We start from the raw sequence: 21,689 nt of genomic DNA, 5'->3' as shown, positions 1-21,689 counted from the left end.
GAATTTGAAGCGTTTGTTGCAAATTAGAAATCTAGTTGGTAGAATTTTGCATTTTCAGCAAGGGGGAGAATGTCTGGGTTGGAGATATATATTTGAGGGGTCATTAGAACATTCCTGGACTGATGGGAATGGATAAGATTGAGCAAGAGGAACTGATAGAAATAAGGAAAGAGGGCAAAGGCCAGAAACCATTAGAAGCCTAGATTTTGAATAAGGGAGCTTAGAGCCCAGCACATATTGCTCAATAAGTATTTGTCAAATGAGTGGACAAGTGAACTTCATATTTGCTCCCAAGGAGAGCAAGTAAGATGAAGGGTTGAATATGGAATCAAGAAAGAAGGATGCTTCTTACCTAATTGTTAGTAGATCACAATGAAAAATAAAAATCAGTCCTCTACATTGGCTGAGCATATAATTTTGGTAATTTTAAGCACAGAGATGAGATCGCTGAGTAGAGAAGAAGGCTGAAGACTAAGTTCTAATCAGGAAGAGGAGGTAGATCCAGCAACTAAGAGAGACAAGCAGCCAGTGAGATGGGGGTAAAGGGAGGTGGGAGTGATGTCTTGGAGACCAAGTGAAGAAAAGGGAGAAAGGGTAGTCATTGCTCCCAATGCTGCCTATAAGTCAAATTAGATGAGGACTGAGGATTTTATATTGGATATGGCAAGGTAAAGGTCATGAGTGACTTTAACAAGTGCTCTTCTATGAAGCCAAAATGGGAGAAAACCTAACTGCAGTGGGTGTAAGAGACAGTGCTGTGGAGGAGTCAGATATGTCGGTTCAAATAAAAGATCCAGGCAGAGAATGAGGAGGTGAAGAAAATAGAAACAAGTATGGAGTTCTAGCATAAAAGGGAGTAGAGAAATGGGCAGAGCTAGTGTGGGATGAGGAGTCGAGAGAGGGATTCTTTGTAATGAGATGGGAGATATTCCACATGCTTTTAACTGATGGGAATAATTCAGTGCAGAAAGAAAGGATGATGCAGAAGAGAAATGGGATCAGCCCAGCCTCAGAGAAGTTAAGGAGGAACAGGACCCAGAACACAAATTGGGGGTAGGGGGAGGGAGTTGGTTGGAGAATGCTACTGCAGGAACAGCAGAGGATGTGGGTCCAGATGTAGGAAACTCATTAGATTTGGTAGAATTTAATTTTACAGATAAGATAAAAATGGTAGTACATAACTTCCCAAGAACCAGGAAGCCAGGATAGTTAATTTAATTTCTGTCTAAAAATTGTGACATGTTAAATGTTGGCCCAAATGGGACATAGTATTTTTCCTTAAAAATGATACTATTATTTTCATAAAGTAATTTGTCTCTTAGTAAGTGTAAGAATAAAATGCTATAAAAGTTTGAATATAGAAGACGGCTGGGTTTTACATATCAAATATGAGAGTGAGTCAAAAATTATCTGCACTCTGGCCTTAGAATTTATTTTCATTAACTTTTAGAAAAGACGAATACATCATTTTTCAACATAATCTCCCTTCTTTTCAATACACTTTGTCCATCTGTCAATGAGCTTTCGTATTCCCTCATTAAAAAATGTTTTAGGCTGAGCTGCGAGCCACAAATGCACTGCCTCCTTCACTTCTTCATCAGAAGCGAATCTTTGTCCTCGTAGGGCTGCTTTCAGGGGACCAAACAGGTGAAAGTCCGATGGAGCAAGATCAGGACTACAGGGAGGATGCTTTAACACCTCAAAGCGAAGTTTGTGCAGAGTGTCAACAGTGTGGGCAGAAGTGTGCAGATGTGCATTGTCACACCAGATCACAAAGCCCTTGGATAGTAGTCCTCTGCGTTTAATCCAAAGTTTAGGCTTCAGCACAAACTTTTCGAAACCTAAGTCTGTCATGGATTATTTCATAGGCAGAGCCGTGGCTGATTTGCAAACGATTTGCCACACAATCCACTGTCACTCATCTATTCGACAGAGTCATTTCACATGTACACTCAATGTTGTCATCAGCCGTGGTCATGGACAGGCGTCCGGCTCCCTCTTGACGGCTAACACTTGTGCAACCTTCCTTGAACTTCTCTATCCATTCATATACACTTCTTTGCGACAAAACACCTTCTCCATACAGTGCACAAAGTCTTTGATAAATAACGGCACCGGGTGCACCCTCAGAGCACAAAAAATGAATCACTGCATGCTGCTCTTCTTTCGTGCAGATCACAAGTGGGGCATCCATTTTTGCTCGCACCTCAGTTACCAATGAACGGATGTAACACATTCACACCTGCACAGCAGTGACTGGGGAGACAGTAGCCTTGAATGGAAAGTGTTGATAAGACAGTGCGGGCAACAGAAGTTTTAATATAACTGGAGTGCAGATAATTTTTGACTCACTTGTAATATGACAGCAAGTACATTGGAATCCATGTAAAGAAAACTTAAACACAACTGGAAGATTTCTAGGGTCACTTAACTAGCCTGACATTAAACAGGAAGCCATCAATAGCAATATTTACTTTAGGAATACATGTCCAAATCAAACTCTGAGGGGTACATTTCCTTGTAAAATAAACAGAAAATAAATGCCCTAATAGCTGTCTTCCCAGTAACAGTGTATTTTCACAAAACACTTGTAAATAATTAGAATTTATTTTACATAGGAGGCATTCAGAAAAACCCTTTTTAATGAATACACGGATGAATAAACTTTGAAGAAACATTGAGGAGCTTTCTGGATCCTGTGAATAGTCAAATTATTCTTCAAAACATGAGTTACCTTCCCTTATAGGCAATAGAACATTGCCTGTTGGATCCTAGAGCAAAAGAAAAAAGTATTACAAGCTCTAAGTCAATTAGCTTTTGTAGAACAGATAATATAAGGGATACATTTATCTGAATAGAGTCATATTTTTATTAGACAGTGGGGAAAGTCTTGAGCAGACAAGGTGATAGAGATTTCAGAAGGCACTAGGAAACATTTATTTTCTAAATTCAACACAATGAATGTTGGATATGATTATAATGATCACTATTCATGTTTTCACTAACTTGTTTTGCAACTAGCGTTTCTTTACAGCTAGTGATTATTTTCTGTAAATAAAGCAGTTGGGATACTGTCTGCACCTTATCGGGTGATAATGTGACTTAAACAACATGAATTTTTATGTCCAACAGGGGAAATAATAATATTTAAATATAACATTTTGCATATAGTTATATTCAATAAATATTTGTTAATTTGATTTAAAGATTATACCTATTTTACATGAAGTAATAAATGTTTAACATAATAAACCATCAGTCCAAGAAAAGGTTGGAAAATAGTTACTATAAGATCAGTTGGGGACAAGAGTGTGATTACACGTGAACAAATTCTGACCAACAGAACACATATCTCGCTACCTAAAAAAAAAAAAGAATAGAATTATTGCTTTTCCCAAAATACATAAATACAAAGTATATGTCGAATACAAAGAAGAAATCTCTTTGGGATTCCAAAAGTCAGTTCTCTAGCTCACATAAAAGCTGGATTGTTTTTATCCCTTTACACCAGGTAAATGTACCATAAATGCTAGTTGGGAAGGAAAGCAAGAAAACTTAATAAATAATCTTTTTTACATAAAAAGTAAATGCTTTTTTAAAAAAGTTAATAATTTGATTGTAGGCCATAAATAGTCACTTAACAAATAAAATCATTTAAATTTTAAAAGTAAATCTGAGTCCTATTTTATACTCAAGAGCATTGTTCAAGTCACGAGTGTAGTTTTAAATTTGAGTGTAAGTGAAATGGTATTTCATAAGTGCCAACTAGACTTCTCTGCTATACCTTTAAACAAAATGGACACATTATTTTAGGTTAATTGCTTGAGATAGTCTCACTTTGAAATCCCATATCAATAGTTCTGTGATCATTTCAATTCAGAATGTTTGCTAAAAATTATATATATCGTTGTCACCTACTCAAAGGTCAAATATTCTTTTTAAGGTACCATTACAACTTGAAACACATTCTGATGGCTCTGATTGTAGCGATTCTCTTTAACTGTACCTGAAAAGTAACTCATGGCCTTTTCTTAATTTGTTGGATTTTAAAATCGGTTAATTTTTAAAATTTTAATCATGTCATGTGGTGTTAAAAATATGCAAAGGTTCTACAGCAATTCATACACAAGTTATATACCCATCTTCACTCTTCACGTTTCTTTGCCAGGTAAATTATTACTTGAGCTTCTTGCTATCATAGGAAACTTGTAATTTCACAAAACACGCAATGTACAATGTTAGGGAACTGAAACTTGGTGACTTCAGATGAGTGGGTATATTTGAATTGGCAAGTTTTAAACTAACGTAGTCTCTAGAAAGTGTTTATTTGATTTTGCAGGCCTCTAAGCACAGACTTCTGAGTTAGCATGAGACTTAACATTTTGATACCATGAGCAAGGACTATCTTTTTTACTTGTTTTATTGACTCAGCACCAGAATAAAATGTTGATAGTGCATAGATTCGAATACTTTCAGCAGCAAGTGACAGGAAACCCAACTCAAGCTAGCTTAAATAATCACATATTTATTGGCTTACTTAGCTAGAAAAAGAGAAGGCAGAGAGGTGTTAGAGGTGACAATCCTGTCACCTGCTAGAGTTCTTTTTCCTACTGTAAATAGAAGCTTCATTTTCAGGGTAATAGCAAAAGAGTTGCAGAAGAATCATGACAATGTCTAGAGAGAAGGTTGCTCTGAGAATCTCTCTCATTGTGATGATGTCTTTCTCAGATGCCCCTTGAAAACCCCTTTCACATTAGCTGGGTCACATGGCATCTCCTGCATCCGTGACTTGCTCTAGAGATGGGGTTAGCTTTAGATGCACCAGAGCCACCCAATAGAGCTGACCTGGAGTGATTGAGGTCAGGTTCTCCTGAGGCCCATGAGAGGTATGGCGGAGGGGCAGATACTTGAGTACAGTTTAGGTATTATCGGAAGGAAGAGAGAAATGAATGCTTGTAGGCAGCAGAAATGTCTGTTTCAAGTAGTGGTTGGTGATCATGTATGAAATATAGCCCTCCAAAAATCAAAAGCAAATAAAAAAATTGAGGGAGCAATACTCTTCCATATATACAGAATTTTTATTCTGCAGCTTTAGAATTTTTCGGTCAGGAGATTTTTGCAATCCTGTCTTTCAAATTCATGGTGTGTTTTCAGCCTCTTTGCAAAAAAGAATTATATACCAGCTTGGTCACTCTGTGGCTGCTATTTTTTAAGTCAGGCTATAACTTTGGAAATAGTATCCGATATTTTATTTGCCTCCCGCATTTGTTACTGTTCATTTCAGATTATGTTTTTTTCTAATGTGTTATTCAGCCAGACTTTAACAAGCACTATCCTTACTCAAGGTACTTTTTACACATCTTTCATATATTATTGGCACATATGTAGTTCATGAATTTGGTGGAGGAGATAGAGTTTAAGGCGAATATGCTGGGCTATCTGATAAAACGATTTGTTTGGAGTGAGGGATTAATTAGAACAAAATAGGAGCTATGCAAACCCTTGTTATATTACATTTTCCATTTATATTAAATCTTGACTATGTTCCTAGATGTTCAAGCATCTGACTAATATTCTTGCTTCACTTGCCATTTGATTCAAATGTGATCATAATTGATGCTTATAAACCCAATAATATGGTTAGAGACTCATCACTTATAACCAGCTAGGAAAAATTCCTGAGCCTTATAAAGCTATCTCCTCATTTATAAAAAAGAAAGAAAAACTACCTCACTGAATTGTGGGAAGATTTAAATGAGATGAACTGTGTAAAATCATGGAGCAATGTTTGACATAAAGTAGGCCCTCCATAAAGGTTAAGCAACTTCTGGAAAAGGCCTGTTGCTGGAGTGTCCCAATTAAAGAAGTTAACCTTCAAAGGAAATGAAGCGTATAAATACAAATCCTTTAATCTTATAGTATTGCAAGATTATTTGTTTGTTTTAGTGACGGGCAAGAGTAAAGAATATATAAATTGGTATAGTTTCAAATTCCCAAAAATACATAGAGAGAAAGGTAGACATCTTTAAAACTTTTTTCTAACAGAACACAAACGTGTATCTACTATGGCCTACTCCACAAACCCAGAGGGAAAAAAAATTATGCATATCTCTTATTTGGTTCCTGTTAATCCACTGGGTCGTCTTTGGTTACCTGCATCCCTCCCTAAATGCCACAGCTCTTGTCAGACACCCTCTACAAATAGCCACCCTCAGAGTTCTGGTCACTTCTCCCTTTTCTTCAGACCGGGAACAGGTAATGGTTCTCCGCTGTTGCTAGTTCTGAAGTTCTACATAATCCTTATTTTTGGTTTCTTTAAACACTCCCACAGTTTTAAAAATAATCCTTTGAATCAGTTGGAGTTTACCCTCTATTTTCTTCAGAGATCCTGACTGAAACAATTAAATAAGGACGCAAGCCAGGTTCTCCAAAATAGGAACTCCTACAGGTGAAACCACATTTCATGTTGTGGGTAGCATTTCCTCTAAGCACCCCTGGAATCAGAAGGAGGATAGGGAGCTGTGAAGGGTATTCCAGGCTACAGACCCACTAGGCCCGCATAGAAGTGAACGAGCCTTCACGTGGTTCCCACCCCGGCCTCCACGTCGTCCACCTGGGACTCCAGGTGTAGTGGATTAGAGACCCTGCTGTACCCCATCTGAATTCCTGACCCACAGAAACCATGAGACAGAAAAAGTTATTATTGTTGCTTTAAGCCACTGCACTTCGAAGCACCCTGTTACACAGCAACAGATAACTACTACGCTTGTCCTCTCCAGCGTCTGTCCTCTGAGGAGCTCCCAACCTCTTCCTCTTTTTCACTGTCCATCATCTCTGACACCTGTGAGAATAGGCAGCGCCAGCGCTCACTGACCCTAATGACACAGCAGACCAGGGTGACTCATGTCTCCTGTTCTCTAAGCCTTTCCTGACAAGACTTCACAGCATAACACAGTGGTAAAGAGTGCACACCCTCTAGCTGAACTGTGTGCCTTCAAGTATGAGCTCTGCCGCTTATTAGCAGTAAGCCCTTGAACCAATAATATAACCTCTACATACCCCAGTGTCTGCATCTGTAAAATGGCGATAATAATAGCACATGGTTGATAAGGTTATTAGGATTAAACAAATTATTATTTGTATATTGTTCCAGAGTGCCTGGAATATAGAAAGTGTATATTTTATAGAATATAAAATAATATAAAACATATATACTATATAATATAAATATGTTATAGATATAATTATATCTATATATAGATTACATACATATATAGATTCTATCAATATAATATTATATAGATACGTAGTCTATATAGACTATATAATATCTATCTAATTAGATATATCTAATATATATATCTAATCTATAGATTATATTGATAGAATCTATATATAGATATAATTATATCTATAATTATATATTAAAGATATATAAAATATATAATATAAATAAAAGAATATAAAATAAGACAGTATGCCAGAAAATGACCAATTTCCCCACAAAGCAACAATGGGAAGACTCACTGAATCCAGAAAACCTAAATAAAGGATGGCCTGAAAAACCTGGTCTCTTCTAAAATATTCTAAAGTATTTTGTTAAGGGTAACATGCTAATTACCTGATATGAATACACACACATATGCTTGTGCTAATTTGTCTCTGGCTTTCTAAAGCATAATTTTGGACATCCTTAACATAGACTGTTAGCTTTCTCCTCTGTTCTTTAATAAATCTTGAGATATGTACATCAGGTCTGGTATATAAGCCAAGATCCTGACAGGAAACAGATGACATGCTCAAACTGGGTAATTCAAGAGAATTTAATTAAGGGACATTTTTGAAAGGTGGACAAGATTTCTAAAAGTCAATAACAAAAGATAGTACAGTTAGAAATGGCAGGGAGCCATTACCTCCCATAGGCTGTAAGGCAAGAGTAGTTCTATGGAGAGGGCTGTCTTGAAGAGATTTTGGCAGAGGGACACAGCCAACCAGGGCTGACCCAGTTGGGAGGTTACCAGGTGTTTGGTTATTTATTGCTGTGAAACAATAATCATGTATTGTACACACAATATTGTGGGTCACTAACTCTGGCAGGGCACAGCAGAAATGGATTATTTTTGCTTCACCAAAGCCTGGAGTCTCAGCTGGGGTGGTTTGAACAGCTGGAGATGTTTGAGACAGCTCAACAAGGGTCATATATCTGGGGCCTCAGTACGGTTGTTGGCTGAGTTCCTTCATTCTTCTCTATGATATATCTGCTGGGATTGCAACGTCCTCCAAGATGTTGTCTTCACTCACGTATCTGCCTTGGAAGGCTGGAACAGCTAGGGGATGGCCAGCATCGCTCTCTCTCCATGATCTCTCCCTATGGCTTCCTCCAGCAGGGAAGTCTCAGGGTAGTTGACTTCTGACAAGACAGCTCAGAGCTCCAAGAGTGAGGGCTCCAGGAGACCTAGGTAGTAGGGGCTGCAAGGCTTCTTGTGATGCCCTAGCCTTAGAAGTCTCAAAATGTTACTTCCACTACATGCGATTGTTCAAGCAAGTTACTTAGGCCAGCTCTGATTAAAGGAGAGAGGGGAATTAGACTCCACTCGTCAAATCTTCAACTGGAGAAATAGCACAAAAACCCTTGACAGCATGTTTAGTTTAGCATGTCCGGTTATTAAAGATTCTGAGCTCATTTCCTCCTGGCCTGCCATCTCTTGCTGATGCTCTCTATAAACCAAGACAACCAATACCCAGAGGGCAAAGGAGCTTGATTTTTAATCCTACTAAAATTTAAAAATTTGAGAAAATTTACAAATTTATAAATATACAAATTTATATTATTATACTTTTGTAATCACGTCATATATTTATTGTTTGTTAATATTGGGTTGGTCAAAACATTCATTCAGTTAGTGAATATGTTGTTCAATAAAGTGCTTTGTGAAAATGAAAAATGTCTTTTAGTTTTACTTAAAACCAAATGAACTTTTTGGCCAACACAATACATTCTTATATTCATATTATTTTCTTAATTGAAATACAGTTAATTGACAATGTTGTGTTAGTTTCGGGTGTACAGCAAAGTGATTCAGTTTTATATATATGTGTGTATACAAACACACACACACATATATTCTTTTTTCAGATTCTTTTCCCTTATAGGTTATTACAAAATACTGAGTATAGTTCCCTGTGCTACACAGTAGGTCCTTGTTGGTTATCTATTTTATATATAGCAGTGTGTATATGTTAATCCCAGATTCCTAATTTATCCCACCCTCCCCCCTTTCCACTTTGGTAACCATCAGTTTGCTTTCTATGTCTGTGGGTCTATTTCTGTTTTGTCAATAAATTCCTTTGTACCATTTTTTTAGATTCCACATATAAGTAATAGCATATATTCATCTTTGTCTGACTTAGTTCACTTAGTATGATCATCTCTAGGTCCATCCATGTTGCTTCAAATGGTAGTATTTCATTCTATTTTATGGCCAATATTCCATTGTATATATGTACCACATCTTCTTTATCCATTCATCTGTCGATGGACATTTAGGTAGTTTCCATGTCTTGGCTATTGTAAATAGTGCTGCAATGAACCTTGGGGTGCATGTATCTTTTTGGATTACAGTTTTCTCCAGATATATGCTCAGGAGTGGGATTGCAGGATCATATGGTAGCTCTGTTTTTAGTTTTTTAAGGAACTTCCATACTGTTCTCCATAGTGACTGTACCAATTTACATTCCCATGAACAGTGTAGGAGGGTTCCTTTTTCTCCACATTCTCTCCAGCATTTATTGTTTGTAGACTTTTTGATGATGGCCATTCTGACCGGAGTGAAGTGGTACCTCATTGTAGTTTTCATTTGCATTTCTCTAATAATTAGCAAAGATGCTGAGCATCTTTTCGTGTGCCTGTTGGCCATCTGTATGTCTTCTTTGGAGAAATTTCTATTTAGGCCTTCTGCCCATTTTTTGATTGGGTTGTTTGTTTTTTTGATATTGAGCTGTATGAGCTGTTTGTGTATTTTGGAAATTAGTTTCTTGTTGGTCTCATTATTTGCAAATATTTTCTCTCATTCTGTGGGTTGTCTTTTTGTTTTGTTTATGGTTTTCTTTGCTGTGCAAAAGCTTTTAAGTTTAATTAGGTCCTATTTGTTTATTATTGTTATCTCCATTACTCTAGGAGACAGATCCAAAAAGATATTGCTGCAATTTATGTCAGAGTGTCCTGCCTGTGTTTTTCTCTAGGAGTTTTATAGTATCCGGTCTGACATTTAGGTCTTTGGTCCATTTTGAGTTTATTTTTTGTATATGGTGTTAGAGAATGTTCTAATTTCATTCTTTTACATGTAACTGTCCAGTTTTCCCAACACCACTTATTGAAGAGACTGTCTGTTCTCCAGTGTATATTCTTAGCTCCAGAGGAGCTTGTTTATGTAGTCTTTATAGGTCAGCCTTCTGGGAACAGAGTAGGACCTGAAGGAACAAACAGAAGATATCCAGCATATCCAATGACTCTCCAAACCCTCAAAAAGGCTTTCAAGCACTGTGCTAGAGTTATATAGGAGTTTGTTCTTGAGAACATGGGAATGACCAAGAGGAGAGAATCCTATAAGCCCTTCATTGCATTTGTATTTCCTATTATTGTACCTTTCATTCTTCCAGTCTTAATCTGTGTTCAAATAGAAGTGTTCTTTGGTATGGGCTAGAATTTCATTCCCTACATACCGTCAATTATGGTACTGCAGTTTCCCATCTACAGGGAAAAAATAGACTTACCTCCAACTGGAATCCCACCATTGGAATATTCTTGCAAATCATTCTTACACAGGGTGGGTAGCAACATGTTAGTCTGTGTGTGCTAGCATGCTGAGGCTTGGGATGCAGTACATTTGTGCCTCAGGAGTCTAGCAACATTAGATACTGTGTCCCCTTCCATCGTGAGGTTCTATTTAAAAAAATTTGTTTTGGATGGAAGGCAGGGAACGGTAGAGTATCAGGTGAAGGCCTTAAACTCATACTGTACATCATTTTCTGTTTGGTTTATCTTCAGAATCAAATAGTTACTTCCTTTTTCAGCAAAGCCTAGTAAAGGAGCATTCTCCTTCTATACCTTCCAGAATTTTTTGCTGTCCAGTAATTTTTAAATATATTATAGTTTCCTTTTAAACTAAGTCTTATCACAGTTTTCCAGATTCCCCAAGTCAGAAAGAGCTTTTTCCTCCTGAACTATCCACACACTTCCAGTAACAAGTAATGTAAGGCATATTCATTTCGCAACACGATGTCTGACCCTTTTCATCCTGGAATTAGGTGATTCGGAAGAATGTGTGGTAGGAATATTCATATAAGTCTCTCCCACACCAGGGCAGCGAGCAAAAACTTAACAATGAAAAGAATTGACTTTGAACCAGATAAAGATATCTCCCTTAAACCAAACTAAATGTATTCCTAACTGAACGTCCTCTTAGCTGAATCCCCAAAATGCCTTCAGCCACTCCAGTGATATTGCTGACGTCTGAGGAGGAAATTTTGGGTGTAAAGAGTCCGTTGTCTTAAACAGTCAGCAGTTAAATAATTGCAACGATGTGGCCATGTTGCTAGAAACCCACTCAGAGATTCAGAAGGGGCCCTATAAAGGAATGATCCGGAAGCTTCTGTAACGTTGGGGTACATCCACCTCTGCCCTTTTTTGCAGATGATGTTTCCTCAGGAGGAGCCGTTGCTCTTCTCTGCCTCTGTGTCTAGATCAGGGACATCCTGAGTCAGCTTGGCACATAGTACACCCCAGCCCCTGCCACCCCCGCTGCCTCCCAGTGCTGAATTACAGCTCATAAAAAGACGTGGTTTCGTTCCTCTCTTCCAGAAGTTCCAAATTCCTTATGAAAATTAATCTAACTCCATCCTAGGGACCTTGTTTGTGATGAAGGGGTCCCAGGGAATGGCAGCCTTTTGTTTCAACTGTCATTCCCCCTTCAAACAAGGGAACCCTTCCTATACCCCATGTACATAACTAAAGGGAAAATGTCACGTGATTTGTAGCAGAGGATCTGATTCAAAGAAACTGTCTCCTTTCTTACAGGTTGGAAGTGCTCACTGAATTTTTAATTCCCCCGCCCCCCCCAAAGGCTATCTACAGGTATTGTCTGCCTCAAGAGGCACCCTGTTACTTTTTTTTAGGTGACTAAAACAAATACATGTACATATATTTATCAATTATATGCTATAACATTTTAGGTTATGATGTGGATATACACAATTTACTGTTCTCAAGGACCTTATAATCTGGTATTCAATGCTTAACATTTAGCACCTAGCATGTACCAGAGAGTATTGTGGGAGCTGGCGACCCAGTGGTGAATAAAACAAACTCAACTTTATGGAGCTTACAGACATCTGGAATAAACAAATAAATAATATAGACTATAATGTCCAGAGTAGATAAGTGTATCAAGAAAAATACAGCTGTGTTTGGCAGTGGTCTGATTGTGTGTCCCATTTACTTACTCAGAAGATCCTTCTGAGATGATACGTGAGCAAAGATCCACATTAATTGAGATGTGGAGCTATGCAACTATTTGGGTTTTTTTTTTTTTTAAGTCAGAGTGCGCAATCTCCCCAATTTGGGAGATTTTTTTTAATCTTAATAACAATAAAAACTGTTAATGAGTCACAAGAATAGTAAATAAGACATAAGAAACCTTACTCATTCATTCATTCAGTTATGTTCCTAGGGATACAGATATGAACACAAGGTCTTAGAAGGGTGTGACTAAGATTAGCATGAATAAGACACAGGGCCTGCCCTCCAGGAGCTCCTATCCTGATGTGGAAATAAATTTCAAGTAGAGGATTACAGTACAGTGCAAAGGTTGGGCATGTGTTATGAGATTACTTAAGAGGTATACTAAATGAGCCTTGGGTGAGAAGTGGGGCCTGTTAAGGTCTGGGAGTATGAGTTTGCTGGAGAGCTTAATCTCTAAATGAAATTCAGAGGAAACAGTAGGAGTTAGCAAGAAGCCAAAGAGAGCAAATTTCAGCCTTGTGCAAAGTCCTGGGAAACTGAGAATATGCTACATTTAAAGAACTGTGGCACTGATGCTTCTGCCAGTGTGAACCCGGTTCAGGCCACACATGGCTTTATATGTCCCACTGAGAAGATTGTCCTCTGGTTAGAGGGGATAACGGGGAAACACCAACATGTTTTAAGACGGAAGTGACTCCAGCAGGCTTACACTTTGCAAAGATCACTCTGCCTGCGACATAGAGAACGCATGGCTTCAGGATTGAAGACAGGAAGTGGGTTGGAGAAAGGGGATGGATTTAAGAGCTGTGATATAAGATCAGTCTTTAGGACTCCATGATTGGCTGGAAAAAGAGAAAATTACAAAATAAATTATTTACACCAAAAAGGTGGCTTCAGAGAATGGATTTGGAGTCAGTTTTGAACCATATGCTGGATTTGAATAGATGGAGTAAGGAGTTTAATAGAAGGGAGAGGGCTAGAAGTCCCTTCATGTAGTTATTCTCCAGGTAAGAACTACTGAGCTCTAACTGAGTGCTGGGCACTCTGCCTACTAAGGTATATTTATTATATCACATAATAGTCAGAACAAGTCTATGTGAGCCATTGTTATTCCTGTTACAGAGAAGGAAGCTGAGGCACTGGGCAGTCACCCAGCTGGAAAACAGGATGATACAAACTTCCAATCTAGACTATAAAAACCAGAGCCATTATTTTATAACCATTTCTTATTTTACCAAAAAAAAAAATGTATTTCCCACCAGACCATAGGTGAAGTAACTTTTGACTGTTTAAGATATACAAAAAACCAAATTCACTCTCAGCATAAAATAAACAAACCAGAATATTGTTACTGCTGAAGAGATGCAAAAAGTCTCCTGCAGACTCTGAAAGCATTCAAAGAAGAATTTCCCAAAATGTTTTGAGCAATGGCAATACCATTCATAAAATCATATGGCCTTCCAAGGTAACTATTGCAGAGAGAAAATCACTTGCATTGATCAATTCTAGAGTTTTAAGACATTATTGAAATGTTTTTCAGTTTCACAGACCGAATATGAAAGAAATTTTGCAGGTTTTACTCTCATGCTAGAATAGCTTGCACAATACTTCTAATATATGCACCACCTCAGTGATTTCATGGACAGGGAAGAATGAAAACAAATGAACTGAAGGAATTGGGGCCTGTTCTGTGGAGTATTTCCTTCTTTCAACTGATTTATTGATGACTCTTCTTGGAAGTGCTATTATTTAAAGAGAACATTTTATGTAAGCATAGCTGGAAATTTTATCCTAGAACTTCCAGATTGGAACGGCTGCACATCATCTCCTGTCAATATATTATTCATTTCCCTGTAAGAAAGGAATGGGAAAATTCAGTCACTGTGACTATATCTATTAATATAAAGAATGAACTTCTGGCTTCATCTAGATCTTCATACAGCCTTTGTTTACTTAAAAAATGGAGTATTTTCAAGGCATCTATCAAAGTTGAGTGAAAAATTTTGCACACTTATTATCCCTAATTTGGGGGTCTTGTTTGAGTTTTAATTGATTTTGTTAAATTGTAAAATGTTGATTTTTGTTTTCAAAGAATTGAGTCAAAGAGGTTTATCCAAAAGCTACTCCTAAAAGATGAAAGTTATCTCCAGTCATGAGGTTCTTTCTTTTTCTCTGGCATAATAATTAAACCACACCTTTCCTTACACATTTGGAAAGAGGCAGGCTTCACAACGGTGTCTATGCAGCCATCCGAGGTTTTCTAAATGAGACTGAGCATCAAGTAAAAAATTTTCATCTGTAACTTATAAAGGAAGAACAAATGATTCTGTAGGCTAGACTCAAGATCAACAAACCTATCTCTTTTTTTTAATACACATTTTGTTCCTTTAACCTTTAAAGAGTCTATTTTAAATGACCTACTTTTAAACTGGTTTTCAGTTAAGTGTGTCACACCTGGATGCAGTTAACTTAAAAGTGTTTCACTCCTTGCTATTTCTTTCTAAACTAATTATTTTATTTTTAGTCACTCTGACTAGCGCAGGATATCTTCTCTAGAGAATGAAATCTTTTCTGTAATATGAAAGTGGATGAAAAGAGTACAGATTTGTTCTGGATATAGGTGTTTTAGGTTATTTTACGCTTCTGTGAATGGTTAATATTATTTATCAATTAAAATGACATCATTCCTCTGTTTAACATATTCTCCATATGCAGGTGAAAGGGCAGTGAGGAGCCTCGAGAGTTCCTGAGGTTGATCTGCCCTGAGACAGGACTTCAAAGCATTATCAGAAGATGGTTGTCCACCTCATTTGTAAAAGTCTCTAGGGAAAAATTCCACAGTTGGTTTTCATCACGAGTCCATCTGTGTTGCACCCTTCTGTCAGGAAAGTGTGTCTAGTATCTGTCCGGAATCTCTCCTGTTTTAATGTAAGTCCATTTCCTCTACGTGTGACCTTCCTTGATACAGAGAACAGCTGCTTGCCATCCTCTGTATAGAATCCTTTCACATGGATCAGCCTTTGTATATCAAACTGAATTCTTGGCTGCTTCAAGGGACTTAGGTAGAAAACCCTAGGTTTGATTTGAGGGGAAAATGCTGTGTACTGATTGGAATCATTGCACTGCACTATAAGATAGTTTTATTATTCATAGTTTGGCTCTGTCTTTGAAACTTAGAATTATGATCTGATTTAAATTCACACATTTAAGATATTAGGCTGATCTCTACTGTGTGACAACTTGAAACATGTACTCCAACACTGTCCTCAGAAAACTGCTATGTCACATGAGCTTAGTGCTGCTAAGAATAAACGGTGATGTTAAGTGTGATATGACTTCCAAAGACTACTAAAAGAAATAACCCTTCCCCAGAGATCAGTTGCTGACATATTTACACACATACAATGAGCAAAAGTATTTCCAAGGTACTCTAAGGAAAAGCCCAGGACTTCCCTGGTGGCGCAGTGGGTAAGAATCCACCTGCCAATGCAGGGGACATGGGTTTGATCCCTGGTCCGGGAAGATCCCACATGCTGTGGAGCAACTAAGCCCATGTGCCACAACTACTGAGCCTGCACTCTAGAGCCCACAAGCCACAACTATTGAGCCCGCATGCCTAGAGCTGTGCTCTGCAACAAGAGAAGCCACCCCACTGAGAAGCCTGCACACTGCAACGAAAGGCACCCCCCGCTTGCCACAACTAGAGAAAGTCCATGCACAGCAACGAAGACCCAACCAACCAAAAATAAATTAAAAAAAAGAAAAAGCCCACATTTCTTTTTAAAATGACCCAACAAATATCTACTGAACCCATGCTATGTCCCAATCACTGTGCTTTATTATACAATATTATTCTAGATGGATTCCTGAGGTGGTCTCCATGATCCCCTCATCCTGCTGTTTACACTCAGGTATGATCCCTTCCCCTTATGTGAGGGCAAAACCTTGACTTGCTTCTTTCAACTGAAAAAAAATGTTCAACCTAAAAGTTGAGAATTATATTTTAATCAGTGGCCTTATGGAGGACTATAGGATACATCCTCTCAAACAGCTCTGAGGAACTATTCCATAGAGGTAAGGGAGGAGCCAGGACATAGAGGATTTTCTGCTGGGAAAACAAAACAAAACAAAACCATGCAGTCAAACATCAAAAGACTACTGCTAATCACCCCCCCCCCAAAAAAAAAAAAACAAACAAAAACCCCAGACATTTCAACTTAATGATTTTTAGTGCTTTGCTATATATGGGAAGATGCAAGAGTCTGGGCTTATAGAAATTATTCCTTTGTTATGCATCTTAACTATCAATATCTAGGGCCAGTATTCTGCTTTTCTCCATACTGTATTCCCCTCTGAGCACACTGTTGGGGCAGCTGCAGTGGCTCATGGCTTGATGGCAGGCAACATTCATTGTTTACTGAAATGGCAGGCAACTTTTTTCTGTCCACACTTCCACAAATATAATATGGCAAAGGTACGTATGCATGTATGTATGTGATTGTGTATATGTGACTGTTTGATTATATTATTATAAGTTTATACTGCTCATCTTACTGGAGGCTCTCTCCCTTGCTGGCGGCTCTCTCCCTGCTGGCTTTGAGGAAGCAACTGGACATGTTGGGAAACTCCATGTGGCAAGGCACTGACAGTGGTTTTGAGAAGCAGAGAGGGGCCTCCAGCCAATAATCTAAAAAGGCCTTCAGGAAGCACCCAGCAAGAAAAAGAATTTCTCAGTTCTACAATCACAAGAAATTGAATTCTGCCAACAGCCTGAGTAATCTTAGAAGAGGATCCTTCTCCAGTTGAGCCTCAGATGAGACTGAAGCTCTGGCTAACACCTTAATGCCTTGTGAGACACCTCTGAGCAGAGGACCCAGCTCAACCAACCCAAACTTCCAATTCACAGAAACGGAGGTAACAAATGTGTGTTGCTTTAAGCCACTAATATTGTGCTAATATCATTGCATAGCAATAAATAATAAGGAGCTCCTCGGTCTTTGTCTTTCTTGACCTTGAAATCTTTGAAGCATAGAGGCCAGTTATTTTGTAGAATGTCTCTCAGTCTAGGTGTGTTTTATATAAATCCCTCCATCTCATCCTCGTGATTAGATTCATGCTTTTGGCAGTAATGACATAGAAGTAATGTTGTGTCCTTCTCAGTATATTCTATTAAAAGGTGTATACTGTTAGTCTGTCCCAGTATAAGTGATACTAAATCAAATCACTTGGTTAGAGAGGTATCCAACAGGTCTCTTTGTTGTAAAGATACTATTTTCCCATGATAAATAATAAGCAACCTGTGAAGAGATACTTTTATTTTAATTTTTATTTGGAGTATAATTGATTTACAATTTTTATTTGGAGTATAATTGATTTACAATGTTGTGTTAATTTCTGCTGTACAGCAAAGTGAATCAGTTATATGTATACATATATCCACTCCTTTTTAGATTCTGTTCTCATATAGGTCATTACAGAGTATTAGAGTTCCCTGTGCTATATAGTAGGTTCTTATTAGTTATCTATTTTATATATAGTAGTGTGTATATATCAACCCCAACCACCCAATTTATCCCTCCCCCCCTTACCCCCTGGTAACTATAAGTTTGCTTTATACATCTGTGACTTGTAGATAAGTTCATTTGTACCTTTTTTAGATTCCACATATGTGATATCATATGATATTTGTCTTTTTCTGTCTGACTTACTTCACTCAGTATGATAGTCTCTAGGTCCATCCATGTTGCTGCAGATGGCATTATTTTATTCTTTTTTATGGTTGAGTAATATTCCACTGTATGTATGTGTGTATACACACACACACACACACACACACACACACACACACCCCACATCTTCTTATCCATTCCTCTGTCAAAGGCCATTTAGGTTGCTTCCACATCCTGGCTAAATAGTGCTGCAGTGAACATTGGGGTGCATGTATTTTTTTGAATTATAGTTTTCTCCAGATATATGCCCAGGAGTGGGATTGCTGGATCATATGGTAGCTCTGTTTTTAGTTTTTTAAGGAACCTCCATACTGGTTGGACCAATTTACATTCTCACCTACAGTGTAAGAGTGTAAGAGGGTTCCCTTTTCTCTACACCCTCTCCAGCAATGGTTTGTAGAGTTTTTGATGATGGTCATTCTGACTAGTGTGTGAGGTGATACCTCATTGTCATTTTGATTTGCATTTCTCTAATAATTAGTGATGTTGAGCATCTTTACGTGTGCCTGTTGGCCATCTGTATGTCTTCTTTGGAGAAATGTCTATTTAGATCTTTTTCCCATTTTTTGATTGGGTTGTTTGTTTGCTATTGAGCTGATGAGCTGTTTATATATTTTAGAGATCAATCTCTTGTCAGTCACTTTGTTTGCAAATATTTTCTCCCAATCTGTGGGCTGTCTTTTTGTTTTGTTTGTGGTTTCCTTTGCTGTGCAAAAGCTTTTAAGTTTCATGAGGTCCCATTTGTTTATTTTTGTTTTTATTTTCATTGCTCTAGGAGGTGGATGAAAAAAGATCTTCCTGCAATTTATGTCAAAGAGTGTTCTGCCTATGTTTTTCTCTAAGAGTTTTATAGTATCTGGCCTTACATTTAGATCTTTAATCCATTTTGAGTTTATTTTTGTGTATGGTATTACAGTGTCCTACTTTCATTCTTTTACATGTAGTTGTCCAGTTTTCCTAGCACCACTTTTTTTTTAAATTTTTTATTTTTTTATTTTTTACAATAAACTGCATATGGAGTGTACAATTTGTTATCCCAATCTCCCAATTCATCCCCCCCCCAACCCTCCCCACTTTCTCCACTTGGTGTCCATATGTTTGTTCTCTACATCTGTGTCTCTGTTTCTGCCTTGCAAACTGGTTGATTTGTACCATTTTTCTGTAGTCCACATATATGTGTTAATATACTATATTTGTTTTCCTCTTTCTAACTCACTTCACTCTGTATGACAGTCTCTAAGTTCATCCATGTCTCTAAAAATGTCGCAGTTTCATTGCTTTTTACAGCTGAGTAATATTCCATTATATGTATGTACCACATCTTCTTTATCCATTCATCTGTTGATGGACATTTAGGTTGCTTCCATGTCCTGGCTATTGTAAATAGTCCTAGCACCACTTTTTGAAGTGACTGTCTTTTCTCAATTGTATATTCTTGCCTCCTTTGTCATAGATTAGGTGACCATAGGTGTGTGGGTTTATCACTGGACTTTCTATCCTGTTCCATTGATCTATATTTCTGTTTTTATGCCTGTATCATACTGTTTTAATTACTGTAGCTTTGTTGTATAGTCTGAAGTCAGGGTGTCTGATTCCTCCAGTTCCATTTTTCTTTCTCAAGATTGCTTTGGCTATTTGGGGCCTTTTGTGTTTCGATATAAAGTGTAAAATTTTTTGTTCTGATTCTGTGAAAAATGCTATTGGTAATTTGATAGGGATTGCATTGAATCTGTAGATTGCTTTGGGTAGTCATTTTGTAGTCATTTTGGGTGGTCATTTTGTAGTCATTTTGTAGTCACTTTGACAATATTGATTCTTATGTGAGGAGATGCTGTAAGCTATGAAAATATCCCATCCATCATCAGTCTCAATAATTAGTTTTAGTAACCATTAATATTTTTCTAATTACGTGATTCTTTTTATATTTATTTGTTGGTGTTCTACTGTAAGAAACATCCCTTTCTCTTCTGTTTATTTGGTTATCTAGTTATTTATTTATATCAGTATGGAATCACAGTTTCTTATGTTAGTCAATGGTTTAAAATTTGTTGCAATCAATATATATTTTGATATTCCAATTGCTTTAGATATGTACATTGGAAGCCCCTTTCAGATATGTTCTCTGTTCTGATATGTTGGCATCATTTTTATTTTCTTATTTTCTGTCCAAACAAGATTTTCCAGGCACATTTTGTACTTTTCCTGACACAAACCTGGAATCTTTTCTCCAAAGACTCCTGGTTTCTTTTAAAGTGAATAATGGTATTTAGAAACCAAATCTGGGACGAAGTGTACTCATTGCCACATGAATGTCATTGCTTCTAGTATCTCTCAGTGACGGTGAAGTATATACGGAGATAAGTTTAACAAAATACATGTAAGACGTGCACTAAAAACTACAAGACATTGCTGGGAGAAATTTAAAAGATTGGAATAAATGAATAAATATACTATGTTACTAGATTCTAGGACCCAGTGTTATTAAGATGCCAATTATGAAGCTGTCTTCTGCTTAGCATCTCAGAAGGCTGCAACCAGTTTATTGGCTGGCATCGTGGTCTTATCTAGGCTTGACTGGGGAAATATCTGCTTCTGCACTCACTCCAGTTGTTGGTGGAATTCAGTTCCTTGCAGTTATAAGATTGAGGAATTCATTTTGTTGCTGGATGTAGCTCCTTGTAGGCTGTCAGCTGGAGGCTGTCCACAGCTCTTAGAAACTGCCTGCATTTCCTTGTCATGTGGGATTTCCCCACATGACACATGCACACACACACACACATTTAATTTTTAACCTCCAATTCCATTTCAACACCACGATGTACCTTCTAGGCTTCCCCTTCAACAATGAGAAACCTAGATCGCATTATATGTGCAAATGTGTTTACTCAGTTTTCTCAAGCCTAGAGTATATAGGTTCGCTGCAAGGACACAGAAGCTGCTATGTGGTATTTGAACAAAACAAAACAAAAGGCAGGAAAGATGTCATGACTTTTATAATTTGTGTTCCCTTTTTTGGAAAAGGAATTTGATTATCCATGGTTTTGTTCGTTTTTTCTAGTTGTATGAATAAAACCTTTAGCAGCAGAGGTCGGTGAAAATCATGCAGAACCTTTTAAGCCATGGTAGAGAGTTTGGGTTTTATTCAATGGGAATGCATTGGAGGGCTTTCTGTTAAGTTGTTGCATGTTTGTTTGTTGTAAGTAGTATTAATATCATTTTCCAAGTTATTTCCTAGTAATGTTTATCACTTACTCATTCTTCAGCTTACTCTACAACAAGATAGACATGCTTAGAGCAATCCATACCAAAAAGTTAGAAAATACATGAAATAATGGAGCAAATAAATGGGATAAAGAATTAATGGAGCTGGAGAACAAAAGGCCAGGGTGAGGCCAGTTCAAAATATGCTTAACTTTAAGTACTTTAAAGTTACAAGACGT

Source organism: Hippopotamus amphibius, chromosome 2 (genome assembly GCF_030028045.1).
Source record: "Hippopotamus amphibius kiboko isolate mHipAmp2 chromosome 2, mHipAmp2.hap2, whole genome shotgun sequence".
In the NCBI taxonomy this organism is placed as follows: Eukaryota; Metazoa; Chordata; class Mammalia; order Artiodactyla; family Hippopotamidae; genus Hippopotamus; species Hippopotamus amphibius.
The sequence above is the reverse complement of the archived record's forward strand: the minus strand, read 5'-3'. Positions refer to the sequence as shown.